Raw genomic sequence first — 23508 nt, forward strand, 5'->3', positions numbered from 1 at the left:
GGGTTTCTTTGAAATATGCCTTGGCGACATTGACCCAGACTGTGAAAGTTAAAAAGTATTTTTCATCATGAAAGATCTTGTTCTATTTTTTTAATCCCCCCCCTTTTTTTTGGCAGAATGGGGGTGTAGGGTGATTTTTTTTTTAAAGAATCAGTTAGTTTCTGTTTCTTCTTTAGTTTCTTCAATGTAAATTTCTTTTCCCTATGATACTGTCATATTCCTCCTCCTTTCTCCTCTTTCCTCCTTCTTCCTCCCCCTCCCCTTCCTCTTCCTCATTCTGCTCTATATGCTTTTTATATTCCTTTTCCCTTTTTTAGTATTCTGTACGCTTGAATTGGATTTATATTGATGAAAAATCAAAGTAAAAGAGGGAAACCTAAATATGAAACTCTGTATATCTTTCACTGTAAGAATTTATAGAATCAGGAGTTCCCGTCGTGGCTCAGTAGTTAACGAATACGACTAGGAACCATGAGGTTGCAGTTTCAATCCCTGACCTCACTCAGTGGGTTAAGGATCCAGCGTTGCCATGAGCTGTGGTGTAGGTTGCAGACACGGCTCGGATCCTGTGTTGCTATGACTCTGGCATAGGCCAGAGGCTACATGTCCAATTCAACCCCTAGCCTGGGAACCTCCATATGCCGCAGGAGCGGCCCCAAAAAAAGGCAAAAAGACAAAAAAAAAAAAAAAAAAAAAAAGAATTTATAGAATCAAGTGCATGGTTCTTCAATGAAATTTCCTAAATTAGAAGTGTTTCAGGAGTTCTTGTTGTGGCTCAGCAGTGCTGAACCAGACCACTATCCATGAGGTTGTAAGTTCAATCCCTGGTCCCATTCAGTGGGTTAAGGATCCAGCATTGCCATGAACTGCAGTGTAGATCGCAGATTCAGCTCAGATTTGCCCTTGCTGTGGCGTGACGTAGGCCAGCAGCTGCAGCTCCAATCTGACCCCTAGCCTGGGAAATTCCATATGCTATACCTGCAGTCTTAAATGGAAAAAAAAGGGGGAGAGGGTTTTCAGCTTAGTACACAGCCCTTTAAATTAAACTAAAAGGCTATTTTAAAGCAAAGAGGGGGGATTTTAAATGTTAATAAAGTATTAAGCTAAAAGAGATATAAAATATGTAGTAGGTAATTGGCAAATCCATGGTGACAGAAAGTAGATTAGTGGTTGTGAAGGATCAGGGGAGGGTCATAGGGAATGACAATTGGTGCAGGTTTCTTTTGGAGGTGATGAAAATGTTCTGGTAATAAAGTTCAACTCTCATTTTCCTAATACTCCTATTGGCCTTAGGACCTCTTCTTATTCTGAAGAAATCCTAAATTTCCATCATCGACCTTAAATATTACAGTTATGTTCCACCATCCTTGTGGGGTTGTGAGAGATAAGCAAGAAAAAATTGTTCTAAGGGACAAAGAGACAAAAATCATCCTGAGCTGAAAGTGCTGCCTCATCACCCCCATGGATGGCTCATTCTAGTCACACAGATGATCATAGTTAACTCTATTCTAAATACTCAAGAACTTAAACTTAGTCCAGTTGCCAAAATGTGGCTTCTGTCTGCTGGTGCTGAATAGAAACACAGAGAGAGAGTTTTGGGCCAAGGAGAAAAAAATAGCTTTTATTGCTTTGTCAGGCAAAGGAGGCCACAGCAGGCTAAAGCTCTAAAGACTGTGTCCTCCTTTGGGAGAGAATAGGAGCTGGTTTTATAGTTTGGGAGTAGAAAATAGGGCTAAGGGAAAATAGGGCTAAGGATCAGGGTAGGTGCAAGCTTGCATTCTTCTCCAAAGTTGATGTTTAGCGGCCTCCAGGACTGGGTCTGGTGTTTCTTCTTCTTTCTGAATTGAGGAAGCTTCATCAGGTAGTTAGCATCTTCCATTTGTTGGGTGTTTTAGTTCTGTAGAGAGCTCAGAGATATTGTTATGTATGTTCCTTGAGAAGGAACCGGGACCCTGCCCCAAGGCTGCACTATTGTTTCTTGAATGTTCCTCCCTTGTCTCTGCATCCCCTCCCTTCCCAATTAGCAACTGTCTGAACCTGCCCTTTGGAACTCAGGAAAGGAACTTATGGAGGCTAAATGAGGCCTATTTCCTACACACAAGATATGGGGGACAGAGAAATGTTTTTGTGCCCATGATCCCCACAGGGCCCTGCTCAATTTCATTTTCTTTCTCCCCCCCCCCCCCCCGCTCCTCCACACACCCCATGGGTACTTCTTTATTAGAAAAGAAATTAACCATTCAGACTAGAGACTGTGGAAAGGAATTAACTTGACCCTGTAATTCTAGAACAAACTGCACAATAAAGAATTCTTAAGTTTTCATAGAGTGGGGTAGGGGGGAGGACAGAGAGAAAATCATTTAGAACAGTTTTTCCCAAATTTGACTACTTTCACAGACATATTCTTGGGGGAGGGGGTTACACCTTTTCTATGATAACATTTAAATCTAAACCAATTAACACACACCTATTCAGGATGCCCTGGATGACCATCAAGACCACAAGACCACAGCACCTGCTCTTATAAGTCTGACCCCTGTAGCACCAAATGAAGATCAGCCTTGCTTCACTTCCTCAAATTGGGTGCTCAGACCCTTCACAGCATTGTAGAACATTTCCTATGAGTTCTGTAAGTTGTCAAGGACACTGGTTCACAGCAGTTGATTCTCAAAGTAGGATGAGGTAGGGTGGGGATGGAGGCCAGGGAGACACATGAAGTGTGAAAGGCACATTGAAACTACCTATTAATTTCATAACACAAGTTCTATAAAGTCAAACTCAACAAAATAATTTTCAGGCAGTAGCAGAAACCCAACTATATATTCACATGAGTGGGCCTGGGATAAACTTAACTGAGAAACACTGGCAGAGACATGGAGGAGCCCTGGCACATGAAGAGCAGTTAGGAAGAACACATGCCTAGCATGTGCGTAAGGAACATATTTGGGGTCAATAGCGAATCCCAAGCCATAACTTCTCATGGGCTTTTGGACCAAAAGGACCAATCCACAAGAAACCCAAGACATCCATCAAAATTCTCAGACCTGTTTGGGGCAAGTAGATTCACTTTTAATACTGAGTCAGAAGAAGAAAAAGCTGGTTTTGCACCCCAAAATCCCCCTCTCCAATATTTGGGTTAACATGTTTCCGAATTTATTTATTTATTTAGTTAGTTAGTTAGTTAGTTTTATTTATTTTTTGTCTTTTTAGGGCCTCACCTGCAGCATATGGAGCTTCCCATGCTAGGGGTCAAATCGGAGCTATAGCCCCTGGCCTATGCCACGGCTACAGCACTGCAGGATCCAAGCCGCTTCTGCAACCTACAGCACAGCTCACAGCAACACCGATTCTTAACCCACTGAGCAAGGCCAGGGATTGAACCTGTGTCCTCATGAATGCTAGTCAGATTCATTTCCACTGAGCCACAATGGGAACTCCCATGTTTCAGAATTTTAAGTAAACAATTGCTGCAGCTGGGTGAATGTAGCACCAGGTCCATCCACCAGAACGTGCTGTCATTATCTGTCATTATTATAGCTCTCGAGGAGGATATCTGCCTGGGGTCGGCTCTGTAATTATCTCACAGCTCCAGTCTGCTTCAGGTGAGTCAACAGCTCGCATCTCTTGTGCATGCTCACTAAATGGGTGCATCCACCTATGCACTCTTTACCCAAGGTACCATTCTGGTTCCCATGAGCTGTTTCAAATAGTCTTGAATCTTGCTGGTGTCACTGGTGGCTGTGATGTCGACAAATTCCAAAAGCCCTTGTATGAAGGGCAAGTGGCAGAGAAGGTCCCGACTCCTTCTGCAGTAGGGCAGGTGGCTTGATGATCACTACCACTTTCCCAGGCTGGATTTTGCTGCTCACAAATGCTTGAGCCATGCTGACAGGTCGCTGCCTCCCAGAGAGGAAACCTCAATTGCAGGTATGCTTTGGTGTAAAACCTCAATTTCATTGTCATGAATACCTTCTTTCCTGTGTCCTATATAAATAAAATGAGGACCTAATTTTGAAATGATTTCCCTTTGTGAGGAAAATTGAGTTCTATAAGCATCTTCTCCTTGAGCTTGTTTCAAGGCCTTGTGCTTTCTTTTGTATTTAGGAAGATGAGGTTGAGGGGATATTGCTTATTTTCCATGATTAAGTTCCATAATCTCTTTATAACTCACAGTTTTGAAGTCCCAATAGATCAATTGGTGTCCTAAGCTGGACATAGCTGTTTTCTTCTCTGAGAGTCTTCAATATGAAAGTGAAAATATGTGAGAAGATTGCAGCTAAAGAAAGGAAGAGGAGAAAGAATCAGAGGGGGAGGAGGAGGAGAAAGAGGAGGAAGGGCGAGAAGAGGAGAGGAAGAGGGAGGAGGAAGAGGAAAGCGGAAGAAGAGAGAAGGGGGAGGGGAGGCTTGTAGAAAGCTGGAGCTGAGATATGGAATCTGAACTTGAAGGCTGGTGGAGCACATCCTTGAGATTGGGAGCATCCTAACAATTTTTCAGTGGGAGAAAGCCCATGCCTCAGAGTCCTAGAAGATCAAAGAAGCATGTTGAATTTACACCCTACTTCAGAATCAGAAAAACCTCCATCTATGTCTCTTTTTTTGACTTATTCCTCTCTGGGAAGTTTCTGACTACCTCCTATGAGGAAGCTCCTACCTAATACCTTCCTTAGACCAGCTCTGTACCACCCTTAGCTGGTCCCCTTGGGATGGCCACACAAACCCAAGCAACTCTGTTCTGTCCCTTCTTTCTATAGCCACGTTATTACCATGTGGGTAGTGGTCCAATGGCCTTCCACTTACAAGGAAATGCTCTTCCTTCAAGTCCACAGGGCTCCTTCCCAACCACAAGTTGGCTTCTCTAGGAAGCTCACTCTGAAACAGACTTCTGATCACTAGTATTTATGAGAGGTATTCTTGGAATCAGTTGTGGAAAGGAGGGAAAGGATATGAGGCAGGGTTAGCCACCTCAGCCAGCCCCAGGGGGAGACTCTGAACCAGAAATCCCCTGTCAAGTAGGTCTTGTTTGGGCTTTTATATCCCTACTTTGATGAGTTACTTATAGTCCACCCTCAGGAAGGATGCAACCTTGAGAGGCCATCTGGAAAGTTCCAAAGACTTTCTGGTGACAGGTCTCCAGCACAGACTGAAAGTCCCTCCTTGAAGGCACATGACTCCCGGGTAGCACATGAGTGCCTTCTCCATTTCATGCAGACTCTTCATGAAAGTAACCTCCTCAGAGAGGAGGACCATTCTCTATAAAACACTCCCATTCTTAGCCCCCAGATGCTGAGGGCATCAGCAGGGTTGGTTTCTTCTGAGGCTCCTCTCCTGGCCATGGAGATATTCATCTTCTCCCTGACTTCACATGCTCTTCTGATATGTCTGTGTCCAAATTTCCTCTTCTTATAAGGATACCAGTTGGATAAGGGTGGGCCCCAATGACCCTAATGATCTCATTTTAAGTTAATTACCTCTGTAAAGACTTTATCTCCAAATAGAGTCACATTCTGAAGTACTAGCAGTAGGGCTTCAAAATTCATAATATGAATTTGGGATTGGGGGGGACACATTTCAGCCCATAACACGCAACTAACTAGGTTTCAAGGTTAGCTAAATAGGTGTTAAAATTAATTTACATACCACAAGTTCACCCTGAAACCAATGACCATTGGCCCACATAGAAAATTCCAGAAGACCGCCAAGATATAGAAGTAATTGAGGGCATAGAAATAGAGGGACTAGATGGACTTACAGGAGTGCTTTCAATATTTTGGCAAGTGGACAGGCTTAGTCTAAATTCAGATTGGCACACAAACCAGCATTCTATACTTAGGCACATACTAAAAGACAATTTACTCCCAAGACATGGTATTGAAGAATGACTAGGCCCCAAGGTGAATCACTCCTAGACCAGTTGTCAGTAATACTGTAATAGAGAAGCATAAACCCAACTCCATATTGGATCTATTCCTTTAGTGCTTTTGCCCCACCCAAGATATTTGGAAGTTCCCAGGTCAGGGATCGAATCCCAGTCCCACTGGTGACCTACGTCAAATCCTTAACCCACTGTTTCACAGTGGGAACTCCCATTCCTTTAGTTCTAACCTTTGTGCTCTGTTGCCTGTGCTTAGTCATGATAGCTCTGCACCTTTGTAAAAGAATGTTGCCTAGAGCCTGAAATGTACAGGATAGCCTTTTCTCAAGGCTCTGACCTTTAAAGGTATAACACCTTTCCATTCATACAGAGATAAAAAGATGCAGAATAGAGAATAACATGTCTTGTTGGAAGTTTATAAGAACATTGTGACCAGACCTATATGGACAGCTGCCAGGTGCCTGTAAACTTCAGGCACCAAGAAGTTTACAACAAGCCACACCTCCTCTCTTTTTAGTATAAAAGAAGCCTGAATCCTAACTTGGGTTAGGATGGTTCTTTGGGGGAGTTCCCGTTGTGGCTCAGTGGTTAACAAACCCGACTAGCATCCGTGAGGACGCAGGTTTGATCCCTGGCCTCACTCTATGGGTTAAGGATCTGGTGTTGCTGTGAGTTGTGGTGTAGGTCGCAGACGTGGCTTGGACCTTGTGTGACTGTGGCTGTGGTGTAGTCTGGCAGCAGTAGCTCCGATTCGACCCCAGTTTGGGAACTTTGGTCTTTTAAAATCTTGTTTCTTACTGTGTGACCTTTAGCAGGCAGCCTGGCTATCCCAAGCCCACTGAATATGACTCCCTGGGGATGGAACCGGTAGTCTAGTTTTGCAACAGGCCCTCAAGGGGGTTCTTCCTTCTTCTTCTTCTTCTTCTTCTTCTTCTCCTTCTCCTTCTCCTTCTCCTTCTCCTTCTCCTTCTCCTCCTCCTCCTCCTCCTCCTCCTCCTCCTCCTCCTCCTTCTTCTCCTTCTTCTCCTCCTCCTCCTCCTCCTCTTTCTCCTCCTCCTCCCCCTCCTCCTCCTCCTCCTCCTCCCCCTCCCCCTCCCCCTCCCCCTCCTCCTCCTCCTCCTCCTCCCCCTCCCCCTCCCCCTCCCCCTCCTCCTCCATCTTCTTTTTCTTTTTGTCTTTTTAGGGTTGCACCCACAGCATGTAGAGGTTCCCAGGCTAGGGGTCAAATCAGAGCTACAGCTCCAGCCTACGCCACAGCCACAGGAACAAAGGATCCGAGCCATGTCTGTGACCTAAACCACAGCTTATAGCAAGGCCAGATCCCTGGCCCACTGAGCAGGCCAGGGATTGAAACTTCATCCTCATGAACACTAGCCAGGTTCATTACCACTGAACCACAATTGGAACTCCAAGTAGTTCTTTGTTTATCTTTCTTTCCTTCTTTCTTTCTTTCCTTCTTTCTTCTTTCTTTTTCAGCCACATACTTGGCATATGGAAGTTCCCAGGCCAGGGAGCAAATCTGGGTTGCCGCTGTGACCTCATGGCAGCTGTGGCAACGTCAGATCCTTAACCCACTGCACCATAGCAGGAGCTCCACCAGGTGACTCCTACATGCAATAAAACTTCAACATCTCCTCCTCTTACTAAAGTCTATCACATGACTAAAGTGAAAAGGATAGGTTAGAGTGGGAATTGACCTCACAAGCAAGGTACTCCTAGTTTGAGAAGGTCTTACCTGTCCTGCTGGGACCGCTTGCCAGACCCTGTGGATGCAGCCAATAGGAAGACAATGAGCCCACAGGATTTGTACAGTTTGTGACACTTGGCAGAGCAGAGGGCATGAGCTTCATCTTCACTTTGGTTCCTCCTGCCCCTCAAGTTTCATGCCCAGGATGCAAAAGTAGGCCCAGATAGACACTGCATTCAGAGTTATGATAGTTGCGTCATAGCAAGCAATTCACGTTTAGAAAAACCCCAGTCTATTAAAGGAGCTGCTAGTAAACCTGTCCATCCACTCCTACAGAGAGAGATATAATCTTTATTACCCTGATCAGGAAACAAATCTGCCTTCTGACTCAGAGGGCGATATTATTTTTATCACCATGGACTATCTCCAAGGAGGGAGGGAAACTAGCTTCATTCTCCTGGAGCATGAGCAAATCTGCTCCCTGCCTGGATGTGCAAATCTCCCTGAAGAAAGCTGTCAATGCTCTTTGCTCGGAAGGCATCCAGATATGCCAGGATTATCTTTCAACACTACGTCTTCATATGTTTTGCTTTGATGACTCAAAAGTTAGCCTGGGTGTTAGGAGAACTCAAGCTTGTCTTCTTGCATTGACTCCAGAAGGTAAATCTTTCTTAAAATTATTATTTTGTATAATCATGAACCCAGGCTTCAAACTTTTTTAGTAGTGCATCCTATATCTCAAGGAGAATCCTGTATGCAGCTTCATTACATAAAACAGATGGAAGCACTATGACTCTCTCAGAGATGAGGTGGAGGTGATGCTGTCATGAGCAGAGACTTCTCCTCAGCCCCTTTCCCTCCATCTCCCTGAGTTAGGGAGTTCCCGCTGTGGTGCAGTGGAATCGAATCTGACTAGCATCCATGAGGACGCAGGTTTGATCCCTGGCCTCATTCAGGGAGTCAGGGATTCAGCATTGCCATGAGCTATGGTGTAGGTTGCAGACATGGCTCAGACCCTGTGTTGCTGTGGCTGTGGTGTAGGCCGGCAGCCATAGCTCTGATTCAACCCCTAGCCTGGGAACTTCCAAATGCCTTGGGTGCAGCCCTATAAAAAAGCAAAAACAAAGACAAACACCATAAGTTAGATTCTGGCCCAACTTGGCCTCTGGGCAATCTCAAACCTCATATTCCTCAAAACACAGTTCTAAACCATCACTGTGCTCAAAGAGTTAGTGCAGTTTTATAATTACTAGCCCTCCATAGCAAGCTGGTAGGTTATCATGCAGTAAGAGAAAGGGTTACACAGACACCAGTAAACAAAGAATGGTTCTTTCTGGCAGCAGCGGAGACAGGGGAAGGCTGGTAGTTTATTTTATGTGCCACAGCAGGAACTCCTTGAAGATAAATTTTCTCTTTCAATTTTGAACCAGGAGAAGACAGCATGTAAACGCAGCACATACCCAAATGAGTAAAATTATATTTAACTTTTTGCTAAAAATCATTGAGATAATAGTGATAGACAACTAAACAAAAAAGCATACATCTTTGGATCATTTTTAAAACATCACAAACTCAGGAGTGAAAATAGGTTATAAAATCAATTCCTAGAACAGTTAAACCTAAATGAATACTCTTGCCCTACAAAATTAATTTTTCACATAGGTTATTCACTAATTACATTCTGTTAAAGGTAGAGCTTTATTTGCCATATTTATACAATTGAAAGTTCTGCTGTAGGTATGCCTAAATAGTCAGGACAAGGATCTCTTTTTAACTCAAAAACTAATTAAGTCCATATATTCTTTTAAAATATAAAAAAAAATCAAGAAAATGCTATCTGTCCTACAGTCCCTTTTGCTCATAGACTGGTCACTGGGTCTTACTTCAGTGAAAAACCGTGAAGTGACACTTTACTCTTTTGAATGTATTCTGTTAATATAGGAAAAGAAAATTACTCCAACACATGTACAGAAGATTTGATCAAACATAAAGTATTTGGTTTGAAGTCTTTCCACAGCTGCTTGGGAGCACTGGTTCACTGATGCCTGTAGAGCAAACTGCCTCTGTCTCTCTTCCAGTTAGACAACAATCCTACAGCCTTCCCATCCGCTTTCACTGGTATCTGTGTGAGGTTGAGAGTATGGGTAGTTGTAGGAGAGTTAAGAAAGAGGGGCTGTTTCCAAATAAGAAGGTATGATTCCCTCACAAACTAAGAAAACAAATTTATGGTTACCAAAGGGGAAAGGTTGGGGAGAGGGATAAATTAGGAATTTGGGGTTAACAGATACCCACTAGTGTATATGAAATAGATAATCAACAAGGACCTACTGCATAGCACAGGGAACTCTATTCACTATTCTTTAATAACCTATATGGGAAAAGAATCTGAAAATTACACTTATAACTGAATCACTTTGCTGTATACCTGAAACTAACACAACATTGTAAATCAGCTATACTTCAGCATAAGAAAATTAAAAAAAAATGGTATGATTTCTACCTCTGCAAGCTAAGGGACCACTTCTTAGGCTGCTGGCAGATGTTAAGATAAGGTGTACAACTGTTATGATTTCTAGTCAAGCTGAAGATACAGGGGAAGAAAATCCTTCCTTCCAGTCATGGAGCCTAACATTTAACCACACCCCAACCAGAGTTGGAACTCTGTTACATGATGGAGCACACCATCCACTTCTCTGACAGGAATGCTCTAAAGGTGTGCCCCTGGCTGTGAACTGAGAGTCCAACAAGACCCCCAGCCCGCTGGGTCCACTGCAGGGCTGGCACTATTAACTAGCAACTCATACCTAACTGCACTACCAACTAGCAGTTAGTTATTACTTAAGCAGGAGGCACTAGGTCTTCTCCTCAAAGCACATCCAACCTAAATTTTAAAAGAGTCCAGGAGTTTCCCTATGGTCCATCGAGTTAAAGATCCGGTTTTGCCACAGCTGCAACTGCAGCTCGGATTTGACACCTGGCCCAGGAATTTTCACATACTGTGGGTGTGGCCAAAAAACAAAAAACAAAAAAAAGTAAAAATAAAAAAGAAACAATGGATTTGAGAAAGTTTTCCTCTTTTTCATCCAAATCTAGACCAATTATTATTCTTAAAATCTGAATGACCAGAAGACATAAAAGAGGAGTTAGAGTCTTTTAACGCATCATAAATAAGGAAGAACTTCCCAGGCACAGTACAGGGATTCCTTCCTAACTCAGCAGATATGTTCCCAAGGGATCGCCCATAATCTGCATTTCTACAAGTGTTGTGTGCAAGTGTGGACTCACGGTAAAAGACTGTGTTTTATTGCCATTCCATTTCAACTCCAAATTAGTGTCGAATGATTTAGCATCCTCTCACTCTTTTCCCTCATTCGGCCTCACCTTCTCCTCCATAACCAAATATGTTTAAACTTCCTACAATATCTATTTAGTAAATGTGGGCATGTGCATAACTTCCCTAAAGCAGGGAGACACCTATTTCTGCATTGAAAATGGGCCTGTTAAGTTCAAAGTGATCGTAGTAATGGAGTTCCCATCGTGGCTTAGTGGTTAACGAATCTGACGAGGGTCCATGAGGACATGGGTTCGATCGATCCCTGACCTTGCTCAGTGGGTTTAGGATCCAGTGTTGCTGTGAACTGTGGTCGCAGAGGCGGCTCAGATCCCTCGTTGCCATGGCTGTGGCGAAGGCTGGCAACTGCAGCTCCGATTAGACCCCTAGCCTGGGAACCTCCATATGCTGTGGGTGCAGTCCTAAAAAGACAAAAGACAAAGTGATCTTAGTAAATGTGTTGCCAGCCATCCCCTCCTTGCAGGCAGCTGGTGTATGAGCTTATGTCACCTCTAACTTATTAGCTTGGGACAAGGTAATTGCATCGTTTCCACAAAATAGAACATGTTCATAGTAACTACATGCTAATTCCTTTGAACACAACAGTAATTATATGGTAACTTTGCATCTCTCAACAATTGTGTGATTAACTGGTGGTGCGTAAGTTTTAAGCCATGTGTGAGCTCAGCATCAAGGTAGACAGTTCTGACAGGGTTCATACATCAAAGGACACAGTATTATCTCACTCTGTTCCCCAGGAACTTTGCTTCTTTTTTAATGCTAATGGGTTTGCCCAGGGTCTGCTGAGGAAGGAGGGCTGCAGTAACAGTCCTGAAGATTCACCGGGACCCCACAGAAGCAGCAAATCTTTTCAGGGCACTGAACGTCCTCAGGGAAGGCCTTATCAGTGAGTGGCCCAGTAAATACACCTCTACGAAAAGTTCAGTAAACACAGAGATGTAGTGGCTTGAGTTTTACATCTAAATACAACTTGAGGAGTTCCCATCGTGGCTCAGTAGAAAAAAATCTGACTAGTATCGGTGAGGACACAGTTCGATTCCTGGCCTCACTCAGTGGTGTAGGTCAGAGAGGCAGCTGGCATCTGGCATTGCTGTGACTGTGGCATAGGCCGGCAGCTACAGCTCTGATTTGACCCCTAGCCTGGGAACCTCCATATGCCATGGGTGCAGCCCTAAAAAGGCAAAAATACATACAACTTTAAAATCACACTTCAGGCTGAGTACTTCTGAGAAATGATTACACTTTTAAAGATGTTTGAAGCTATGTGGGCTTAAGGATCCATCTCACAAAGACAAGAAGAGTCATTTTTTTCTGAAGTGCTGACTTGTCTTTGAACATCATGTGTTTACAGAGTAGTCCTCTCTGGGTCATGTTTACAGAAGTGAACCCTTTGGTTTTCAATTAACATCCCTCTGTTGTCTAATTAATGGTCTCCTCTTTCCTCCCCCAAACCCTTCGTCAGCTCCTCTACTTTTGATGAGAGAATATACCGAATGCATTCATTATTTTCCCCTGAATATCTGCTTTGATTCGTTGCTTCAAGAGAAATCACTCTGGGGAGAGTGAGGTCAAAAGGAGTCTCTGTGGGTTTAAAATAAAAAGTGTTTTCATTAGAAAACTAAGGGGAAGTAAGGAAAATGCAAACATGTAGAAAGCAATGATTTCAAAAAGCACAGGTTTCATACCCAAGTTGAACAAAATGCAATCAATTGTCTGGCTTAGCATATAGGCTCTAAAGCCCTTTTTTCCCCTCTTTCCCCCAGCTCCCCAGGTTAGATGGGAGAAGTGTTCCTGAAATTTCAACCCTGGTTGTTTGGCATTGGCACCTCTATGGGACTCTGCAGGTTTTCACTTGAGTAACAGTTTCTGGCATTTAATCCAGGTATGAAAGTTTTCAAGCCATCCCCCTGAACATGGAGGCACTGTCTGCTCGAGATGTCATGTGGTGGCTACCCTGGCCTTGAGGAGCCCACTCCTCGGACTTGGCCTGCAGGGTGACAAGGGCCCCGAGCCATCCCTTCTGCCCTCTGATCAGGAGCTGCTGGCCTGACGTGTCTGAGCCGAGGAAGGCTAATTCCTTCTGATTCAGGTATCAGTTCTTTGATGATTCATTTTCAAGTGGCTCCTGGGAATGATTTCAGAAGTTCTATAAACTTTGCTTTGTAAAACTAAAATTGCTTTCTGAGGCCAATTTCATGTCCAACAATGGAAAAGATGAGTCATCACAGCTCAGGCTCCCTTGGAGCAGGGAAATAGAAGGATCCTTGGATCCTTGGATCCTTCTATTTACCCCAAAGCAACAGCCTATAACAGTTTATCATTACAAGTCTTATATATTCACTAAGTCTCAGTGTAAAATATGTACAGTTAGCAGAATACATATGCATATATGTGTACTCCATATGGAAGCAATGGAAGAGTAAAAGATTCAAAGAAATGAAGATAAAAATAGTGGAATAGTGGAACATATTTTCTTATGGTTCAAATTTCTTTTTCTCTTTTCTTTCCTTTTTTCTTTTTGGCTGCACCCCCAGCATGCAGGAAGTTCCCAGGCCAGGGTTTGAACCTGTGCCACAGTAGCGACCCAAGCCACACCCGTGACAATGCTGGATCCTTAACCCAATGAGCCATAGCACTCCTCTACGGTTCAGATTTCTGATTTTAATTATAGATTCACATTTGAAGTTATTTGAGAATTGGCATGCCACCAATTATTGAAAAGCCCACCACCCAATTTTTTTTTCTCCCACCATCCAATTTTCTAAAGAGAAATAGCATTTGAAATATTTTAAATCATTCTCTTTTATTTCTTTGTTTTTGGGGGTTTTGTTTTATTTTATTTTCCTGGGTTTTTTTGTTCGCTTTCTTTTTGTTTTGTTGTTGTTGTTATTTTTGACCCTGTCCAAAGCATGTTGAAGTTACCGGCCCAGGGATAGAAGCTAAGCCATAGCAGCAACTCAAGCCACTGCGGTGACAACACCAGGCCCTTAACCCGCTGCACTACAATGGGAACTCCACATGCAAATTTTTAAAGCAGTAAAAGATTGCACAGAGGTTTGCTAAGTGGGAAACTCACAGTAATACCTTATGACTCCTCTTGTATTAGTTTATGTGGCTATTCAATCCATCCTATTTTTGAGCATTTTACACATATATAAATCCTTTCCTCAATCTTTACCAATGGCAGGCTGTGTTTTCTATTTTGGGACTCTGCCATAGCAGCTAGTACAATGACACATTCATAGTAAGTGATTTATAGATATTTGTAGAGTGAACGAATGAGGGAATTATAGCCAATTAAGACAGTTTTATATATGGCTGTGTGGACTGGCCCTATGCAAGGGAGTGGCAATAGCTTATGTGAGATAGCAAAGGCCTAAATAAGATAGATGAGAAGGAATGGAGAGAGCCAGGAAATGGGTTATAAAAGTAGCAGCATTTATGGAGTACTTACTATTTGAAGTACTTAGAAGGAGTAACCCCGACTCTTCACAACAATCCTATGAGGTAGGTACTATTATTATCCCCACTTCAGAGATGAAACATAGAGATAATTGAACAAGAGCCAGGCAGGAGGTCGTATCAAGAACTCACACAGTTTGTTCTGTCCTTGCCTGCATGGAAGATCCAAGGGTATTTTGAGTGTTCACGTGGATGTTAAGAGCAAAGAACAATGATTCAAGGGTGACAACAAAAATTCTTGATTGGAATGTTAGGAAATTACAGCATTGTCTAACACTGAGAGAAAGCTGAAATGGAAAAGTACAGAGGCAAAAGGAGCACTGGTGCTATTTTTCTATTATTATTATTATTATTATTATTATTATTATTATTATTATTCCCTCAGCATGGGGAAGTTCCCGGGCCAGGGGCTGAACCTGCCCTACAGCAGTGACTCAAGATGGCAGTGACAATGCTGGATCCTCAACTGGCTGCCCCACAAAAGAACTCTGCAGTTGTGCTGTTTTTGCCACATTCAGCTTAAGTGGGGTTCATAACATTCCCAGGAAGTCATCTTAAGAAAGGACTGGTACAGAAGACCGACCTGGGGACCACAGTGTTGATGGGAAGGGAATTTACCAAGAAAAACCAATGACAGCAGCAGACTTTATATAGCCTTTTTTTCTATTTTGTGTTTAGTGAGATAATTAATGTACTTTCTACATCGGTGACTGAATCTGAACATTCTTTTCCCATGGACAAAATTATTTGACAAATTCTCTTATTGTTCTTCACAGTTCTACAAAGTTATGTTCCTAGGTTTGGAGAGAGAAATGCTGAGACTCAGATTTTAGGGACTCAGTGTTGGTCTCTCCTCTACTGAGAGGTCTGACCTGGCTCCTTCTCATCAGACAGAGTTCAGCTCAAGGAAATCCAGCTGGAGCAGCCTTCCCAATCTGGCAGCATGAGCTGAAGCTCCCCCGGCCCCTCCACCCCCATCCGACCTCTTTATCTCATCCTATATTGGGTTTGGCAACAGAGCACCCACCCCTTGTGGCTTATCTCTACTTCTGGTTTATTTTCCATTTGGTCTCACCAGAATAAAAGCCCTATGCAAGCCGGGTCTGGAGTCAGCCTTGTTCTCTGATCTTCACCCACACAATGTCTGGCAAGTCGTAGGCATTCAGTCAAAGGTGTGTTGCAGAAATGAACAAAATCCCAATCCCCAATGCCTATAGTCTTATCAATAACAGTGGAATGTTGAAAAAGCACACAGTGGAGCTGAGTATTCCTGGGATTCCTCCCCTCCCACTGCTCTGGCTCATTTATGGGAGTTAAAATGAACAGTGAATGCAAGAAAACAGGAAGTAATCAGGGAACTTTAAGAGCTCTCTTGTGGCGCAGCATGTTAAGGATCACCACTGTCAACTGCCATGGTTGCCGCCATGGCACAGGTTAGGAACTGGCCCAGGAACTTCCACATGCCACAGGAATGGCCAAAAAAAAATGTAAATAAATAAACAAACAGATCAGTCAATATCAGCAATGAGGCAACACATAATACTATATTCTCAAAATATTAGTGATACAAATGTATAGTATACAATGTACAATAATAAAATATGCAATACTTAAAAAAAAAAATCAGGGGGAGTTCCTGTTATGGTGCAGGGTAAACGAATCCAACTAGGAACCATGAGGTTGAGAGTTCGATCCCTGGCCTTGCTCAGTGGGTGGGGATCTGGCATTGCCAGGAGCTGTGGTGTAGGTCGCAGATGCTGCTCAGATCCTGTGTTGCTGTGGCTGTGGTGTAGGCTGGCAGCTACAGCTCCAATTAGACCCCTAGGCTGGGAACCTCCATATGCCTAAGGTGCAGCCCTAAAAAGGAAAAAGAAAAAAAAAAGGGGGGGGAATTTTACAGAAAACTCTTCCAGACAGTGAAAAGTGGGTGTTTCAGATTGAGGAACATTGGCAAGATCGTAAGGGCAGCCAGATGTAGAAAGCAAACCATATAGCAGCAGTACACTTGAGTTTAATACATGTATTAATTTTTTTTGTATTTGTGACTTGCTTCTAATATATGCATTTTATTTATTGTCTGCTCCTACTGAAAACACATAATTTAACAAAAAAAAATTCACATTAAACATAACATCTTTAGATTGTCTTTCCAATATCCTCCATTCTTTTAAGAATTTTCTTTTTGGGAGTTCTCTTGTGGAGCAATAGGTTAAGGATCCGGCATTGTCACTGCAGCAGCTTTGGTCACTGATGTGGCATGAGTTCAATCCCTGGCCTCAGGAATTTCTACATGCTGTGGGCACGGCCAAAAAAAAAAAAAAAAGAAAGAAGAAGAATTTTCTTTTTGAAGCATAAAAGCTAAGTGCACTGCTTTGGGCACTTGCTTTTTCCGGGATTCCTCCGGCCACATGCAAAGATAAATCAGTTCTAGTTTAATTAGTGATTTGTCCATGCCTTATATATGACCCATAATGCACAGAATTCTCCTTTAAGCATTTGAATCATAATAATGTTCATGTTGATATATGGGCACGTGTGGCCTCCCATTGGAAGAGAAACTTGAGAATTTTTATAAAAACCCAGAGTACAATAAAAAGTAGAGTGTGGTCAGTGGATTCTGTGCCAGCCCTCCCAGGCCTACCACTGAGCCACTGAAGTACCCCAGACAAGAAACGCAGTGCAACACCCTGTACAATGGGGAGAAGAAGAACCCCTAGTCTGCAGAGTTGTGAGCATGAAATAAACATGCCTGGGAAATAATAAGAGCTCAACATTGTTATCATATTGCATAACATTAGTTCCCTGAAAAGCTGTCCAGCTGCTCTGAGTGGGACTTTACGGGCCTTTGAAATCCTCCTGATCCTCACAGTAGATTTGGAAGGTTGCAGAGAAACAGGCCTCTCTTTTCATGGCTTTTGAGGGAAATATATTTCCCTCCTGCTTCAGGTGCCTCCAAAATCTTCATCATTGCTGCTGCAGTTTCCAGTCCATCACCCCACGTATGGATGACTCTCTGAACACCACCTATAAGACCTCTGGTCATGGCTTTGGTGGTGTTAGAAGTCTCCACTTCCAGGACCCCTTTAGACTCTGTGCAATATGATCTATCTGACCCCCTCTTCACAGTGTCCCAGAGGTGGGCAGGGTAGCATGGAGGCTTGTATTTGGACTTAGCGGCAAAATGGGGTATCATTCTTGAAGTGATAGGGGCAAAGAGGAGATGATAGACAATAAAATAAATGTAGAATATATGAAAGTATAAATATTTATATGTATATATTCAATATATTTATAGTAAGTGTTAGTTTAATTAATATATTAAATTCATATTTAATTGCTATTATATTACTAGCCCATATTTTATGTGGCATTTTATATTAAATATATATTTGAAATTATAAACAAAATAAATGCAGCCAAGAAGTCATCATTTCTTTTTTCTTTTCTTTTTTTTTTTTTTTTTTTTACAGCCATACCTGCAGCATATGGAAGTTCCCAGGCTAGGAGTCAAATCGGAGCTGCAGCGGCCTGCCTGCTCCACAGCCACAGCTACTCTGGATCCAAGCCCACATCTGTGACCTACGAAGCAGCTTGTGGCAACCCCAGATCCTTAACCTACTGAGAGAAGCCAGGGATCGGACTGCTACTCATGGTTCCTAGTCAGATTGGTTGGATTGGTTTCCGCTGTGCCATGATGGAAACTCCAGAATGCATTATTTCTAACTGAGAAGAATGCCGGAGTTCCCGTAGTGGCGCAGTGGTTAACGAATCCGACTAGGAACCATGAGGTTGCGGGTTCGGTCCCTGCCCTTGCTCAGTGGGTTAACGATCCGGCATTGCCGTGAGCTGTGGTGTAGGTTGCAGACGCAGCTCAGATCCTGCGTTGCTGTGGCTCTGGCGTAGGCCAGTGGCTACAGCTCCAATTCAACCCCTAGCCTGGGAACCTCCATATGCCGAGGGAGCGGCCCAAAGAAATAGCAAAAAGACCAAAAAAAAAAAAAAAAAGAGAGAGAGAGAGAAGAATGCCATGGGCAGTTTTCTGTGATTGAGAATGAACATGGGAACTATGTGAGATTATGTGGTCAGGAAAGGCTTATTTGAAGAGATGGTATTTAGAGAGAGACCTCAAGAATAAGGAACCAGATGAGCAAAGAGTGAAAAGACTTCCATTGCAGGCAGGACAACATTTTCCCTTTCTTTCCTCTAATTGTGTTTTGTCTTTTGTCTTTTTTTTGTTGTTGTTGTTGTTGCTATTTCTTGGGCCGCTCCCGCGGCATATGGAGGTTCCCAGGCTAGGGGTTGAATCAGAGCTGTAGCCACCGGCCTACGCCAGAGCCACAGCAACGCAGGATCTGAGCTGCGTCTGCAACCTACACCACAGCTCACGGCAATGCCGGATCGTTAACCCACTGAGCAAGGGCAGGGACCGAACCCGCAACCTCATGGTTCCTAGTCGGATTCGTTAACCACTGCGCCACGACGGGAACTCCTCTAATTGTGTTTTGGTAATCAGCACAGATAACCTTTAGGTAAGGCATGTTGATTCTCTTGGAACCTCTCCCCTGCTACTCAAGAGATAGTAGAAGTTGATGTTAACCAATTATGGTAATTCTTGTCCCCTTCTCCAGTGATTGGTTTGGGGCTGGGTGTGAGACTATATTCTGGCAGGTAAGAACATCAGCAGATTTTGAGATTATGAAGAAGCAAATATACTATGTATGGCTGAATAGAAAAATATAAAAAGATGCATCCTTGATGAGCATGGTGAGTCATTGGATAGCCTTGAAATCTGCTGCAAGACTTCATCTAATGTGATATAAATAAAATGCTGTTTAAGTAATTGTTAGATTTTTCTATTATTTTCAGCTGGAGGACTAGGGTTTGATCTCTGGCCTTGCTCGGTGGCTCAGTGCGTTAAGGATCTGGCGTTGCCGTGAGCCGTGGTGTAGGTCACAGACGAAGCTGGGATCTGGCATTCCCATGACTCTGGTATAGGCTGGGACCCCCAGCCTAGGAATCTCCATATGCCGAGGGCGTGGCCCTAGAAAGACAAAAAAAAAAATTCCTAATACAGAAAAGTATCATCATAATCATATTTTTAAGAAGGTCATTCTTAAGGGGGATCCTCTGTTTGGGGATCTTTTAAGAAGATTCTAGTGGCTATGGAGAATTAGGTCAATAATGAAACATGATTAAATTTTCTGTGATGAGTTCAGGCTAGGTCACAAATTTGTAATCACACAGTCTTATCAGATGCAAAGAGAGACATCACCTTAAGACAAGAAGAAAGATTTCAGAAACTTATTGCCTTAGATGGAGATTATGTGTTGGAAAGTGTCGGCTCTTCTGAGAAAAAGAAGAGTTAGGTCTAGGTATAATTGTCACAGCAGACTTCATTCAGTCTTGTCTTTATGCCAATTGCTTACCTATTAGGGAAATAATTCTCAAAGTCCTTCTGTACTAAAGGTTATGGTATTTGATATTCTATGATTCATTCTCTTCTGTTTTATGTAATTTCTGTGAGACTGAAATTCAGATATGGGATACAAATAATACATTTCCACTTCAAAAACATGCCTGTAAAAAAAGAAGACAATATTTTCTGTTGATAAAGAGAATGAGGATCCTTTAGGGTAAAGATACAGCTAGAATGTGACAAGCAATCAGGACTTCGCATTTTTAAATACAATATATCAAGACATTATTCCCACACAAAAGTCATCAATGTTGCTGAAGCTTCAAAGGGAAAAATAAATAAATCCTGAACTTTGGGTCCAGTTAAATCCCATCTGACTAAACTCACAGCATAATTCTCACTTCTGAGAGATTTGAGTCAAACCAAGTTCCATAGCCCTGAAATTTTATGCTTCTCTCTTTAACAATACAGACCTAGCCAGAAAACTTCCATAGGATTTAAACAGTGAAGTACAAGCAGTAATGAGGAAATACCAACTGGAATAAGACCTATACTCTAATTTGCCAATGGGCAATCAATGAACTAATTAATCATGTCAGGTTTTTTGGGGGTTTTTTTGTTTGTTTGTTTTTTGTCCTTGTAGGGCCCCGCTCATGGCATATGGAGGTTCCCAGGCTAGAGGTCGAATCAGAGCTGTAGCTGCTGGACTATGACACAGCCACAGCCACGCCAGATCCAAGCCGTGTCTGCAACCTACACCACAGCTCACAGCAACATGGGATCCTTAACTCACTGACCAAAGCCAGGGATCGAACCTGCATCCTAACATCAGATTCTTTTCCGATGAACCACAACAGGAACTCCTGTCAGATTTTTTTTAAATCAACTGTCATCTATTTCATATTTTTGCCATGAGATAAATACTACAATGTATTTTCTGGAGTTTTGTCCAATATTACATATTTTTCCATATAAAATTGTTACATTTATCATTAATAAATGTTTTCTGCAGGCTTTTTTAATAATTAAGTATGGTATTACTTTTGGTATGGTTCCATTTAGAGCAATAAAGTCAACTTTAACCTGCCTAATTGGTAAGGTACACCTTCTGAATGAGTCTATAGGTAGAAACAACAGAAAGAGGCTCTGATTAATCTATACAAAGGAAATTTTTTTTAATTGCTATTTCCCCAATACAATTTTTTTTCTACTGTACAGCATGGTGACCCAGTTACACATACATGTATACATTCTTTATACAAAGGGAATTTACTGAAACATATCAGACTTCATTATTGGGCAGTAGGTCTAGAAAACTAGGCTTAGAACTGTGCAAAGCCAAGTTATTCCTGGTGGTCCAGGATCAGGGGGTGACAAGAATAGTGACATGGTGGCAAAGATCCAATACCTCACCCCTGGATTAGATAAATTCTTACCATTTTCCCTTTTTTAAAAATCTTTGACCCAAGACTTAAATTCCAGGAATAAGTAAGTGTCCGATTGACCTAGTTTCCATCACACCCTCAAATTTTGGTTAAGAAAGTATAAAGGGCCCTGGAGCCTAAGTCCACCAGGATGAATCCAAAATAATAATAATAATAATAATAATAATAATAATAATAATACAATTATTATCCCTTTAAAATAAATGTGGAGTTGTGAAAAAGGGGAAATAAATTCTGGGCAGTCACAAATTACAGATGTCCAATATCCTTAACCTTTTTTTTTTTCTTTTTTTTTTTAGGGCTGCACCTGAGGCATATGAAATTTCCTGGGCTAGGGGTCGAATCAAAGCTGCAGCTGCCAGCCACAGACACAGCCACAGCCAGATCCAAGCCACATCTTTGACCTACACCACAGCTCACAGCCACACCAGATCCCTAACCTGCTGAGTGAGGCCAGGGATTGAACCCGCATCCACATGAATACTAGTCGGGTTCTTACTGGGGAGCCACAACCTGAGGCACAGGATAAACTTCCTCTGCCCATTTCTGAATGGTGACACAATCAGCTGATTTGATGAGATAATGCCTTGTCATACATTATGGGGAAAAGTAGGGATGATATCATCTAAATGATAAGATCAGCTATGCCTCATTTCTCTTCTACATCACCACCTGGACAGTCCCCGCCATAGACGCAGCTTCTTTCTCTTCCTCGTTGTCCTGTATGATCCAGAATAGTAACTTCATCCCACTTGTTGACTCCCCTGTTGCTTCCTTGTTCCTGTTGATGACTTGCTTTTTCTACCTTATTAATATCTTACATCCCCCCGCCCCGACCCCCTACCACCACCAAGCATTATAAAGTGAGGTCAGGGAATGATATTACCATGCTTTTCCTTCTGTCTTTAGAACAGAAATCTTCTCATTATTTTATTTGTTTTCCTTTTTTTTCTTTTTTTAATTTTTTTTCCTCCTTTTTTTTTTTTCTCATTATTTTAAATGGGCATGGGGTGTCTCAGAAATCTTTGATCCAAGGACGGGATCAATTCTGTCCTTGATTCTAAGAATCCTCATTGCTGAAGTTGAATGCAGGCCTGATTTTATTTTTCATGTAATGACCCGAGGCATATCTTGTGCTTTTGTGTATGGTTTTATAGTTAAGTAAGTCTGCTTCATTCCAAGATTCTGATGGCTTTCTTGAGTGATTATTAAATGTAAGGGGTCTCCCTTAGCAGTTCCTGTTGTGGCTCAGTGGGTTAAGAACCTGACTCGTATCCACAAGGATACAGGTTCAATCTCTGGCCTTGCTCAGTGGATTAAGAATCCAGTGTTACTGTGAGCTGTGGCATAGATTACAGATGTGTCTCAGAGCCCGTTGTTACTGTGGCTACAGTGTAGGCCAGCAGCTCCAGCTCTGAGTCAACCCCCAGCCCAGGAACTCCCATATACTGCAGGCACAGCCCTAAAAAGGAAAAAACAAAAACAAAAACAAGTGATCTCCCAAAGTTCCCTAGGTTTCCTTCTCTATCTATGGTTCCCTACTGGGACTTCTACAACTACCTGTGTAACAATCCTACCCCATCCCTATCATTTCCAGTTGTTTAACAGCTTCACACACATCAAAGAGCGGGAGAAACACTTTAAGTACTTACATTATTTGGCAGAGTTGACAGTAGTATTTGAGAAATAATCAAATTTAACCTGTTGGGTAGATTTAAGAGAAAAGAAATAAAAATTTTGATGACATGTTAGAAAATGAATCATTTCCTGACTTGTGGCTAAGAGAGTTTTCTTTTCCAGTCTCTTTGTAGACAGGCTTGCATCTTTGATTGCTAGCCCAGTTATTGTCTAGATGGTTAAGTTAGAGATGCTCTCTGAGAAGAAGCGTACTTGAAAACCATTAAAAATAATGTGGGAGTTCCCACTGTGGTGCAGTTGGTTAAGAACCTGACATAGTGTCCTTGAAGATGTGGGTTGGATCCCTGGCCTTGATCAGTGGCCTAAGTATCTGATTGCAGCAGCTCAGATTGCTATGGGTGTGTGGGTTTGACCCCGGCCTGGTGTAGTGGGTTAAAGGGTACAGTGTTAAAAAACACCACAACAATGTTTGTGTCTAATCTGATCCTAGACTTCCTTCTGTGGTCCTTTCATCTCTGGGTAAGGCTGTAATGTATGGCAACCCACTTTCCCTAGCACTCATACATTGTGACAATTCGTGTGTAAACCAAGCCTACATTGCCTCTTCTTCTGTCACTTATTCATAGGGATCATCCC

The 23508-nt window shown here is 42.5% G+C and overlaps 1 long non-coding RNA gene and 1 pseudogene across 1 annotated transcript; both read right to left on the reverse strand.

Moving 5' to 3' along the window:
• Window positions 1583–23100, reverse strand: LOC102161201. The gene is made up of 5 exons (XR_002343275.1): window positions 22887–23100; window positions 19800–19950; window positions 14366–14525; window positions 7608–7789; window positions 1583–1897 (listed from the first exon to the last, which is right to left on the reverse strand). It is a non-coding gene; the product is annotated as an uncharacterized LOC102161201 (long non-coding RNA).
• Window positions 3355–6534, reverse strand: LOC110260279 (annotated as a pseudogene).

The sequence above is a fragment of the Sus scrofa genome, chromosome 1 (assembly GCF_000003025.6).
Source record: "Sus scrofa isolate TJ Tabasco breed Duroc chromosome 1, Sscrofa11.1, whole genome shotgun sequence".
NCBI classification, from domain to species: domain Eukaryota; kingdom Metazoa; phylum Chordata; class Mammalia; order Artiodactyla; family Suidae; genus Sus; species Sus scrofa.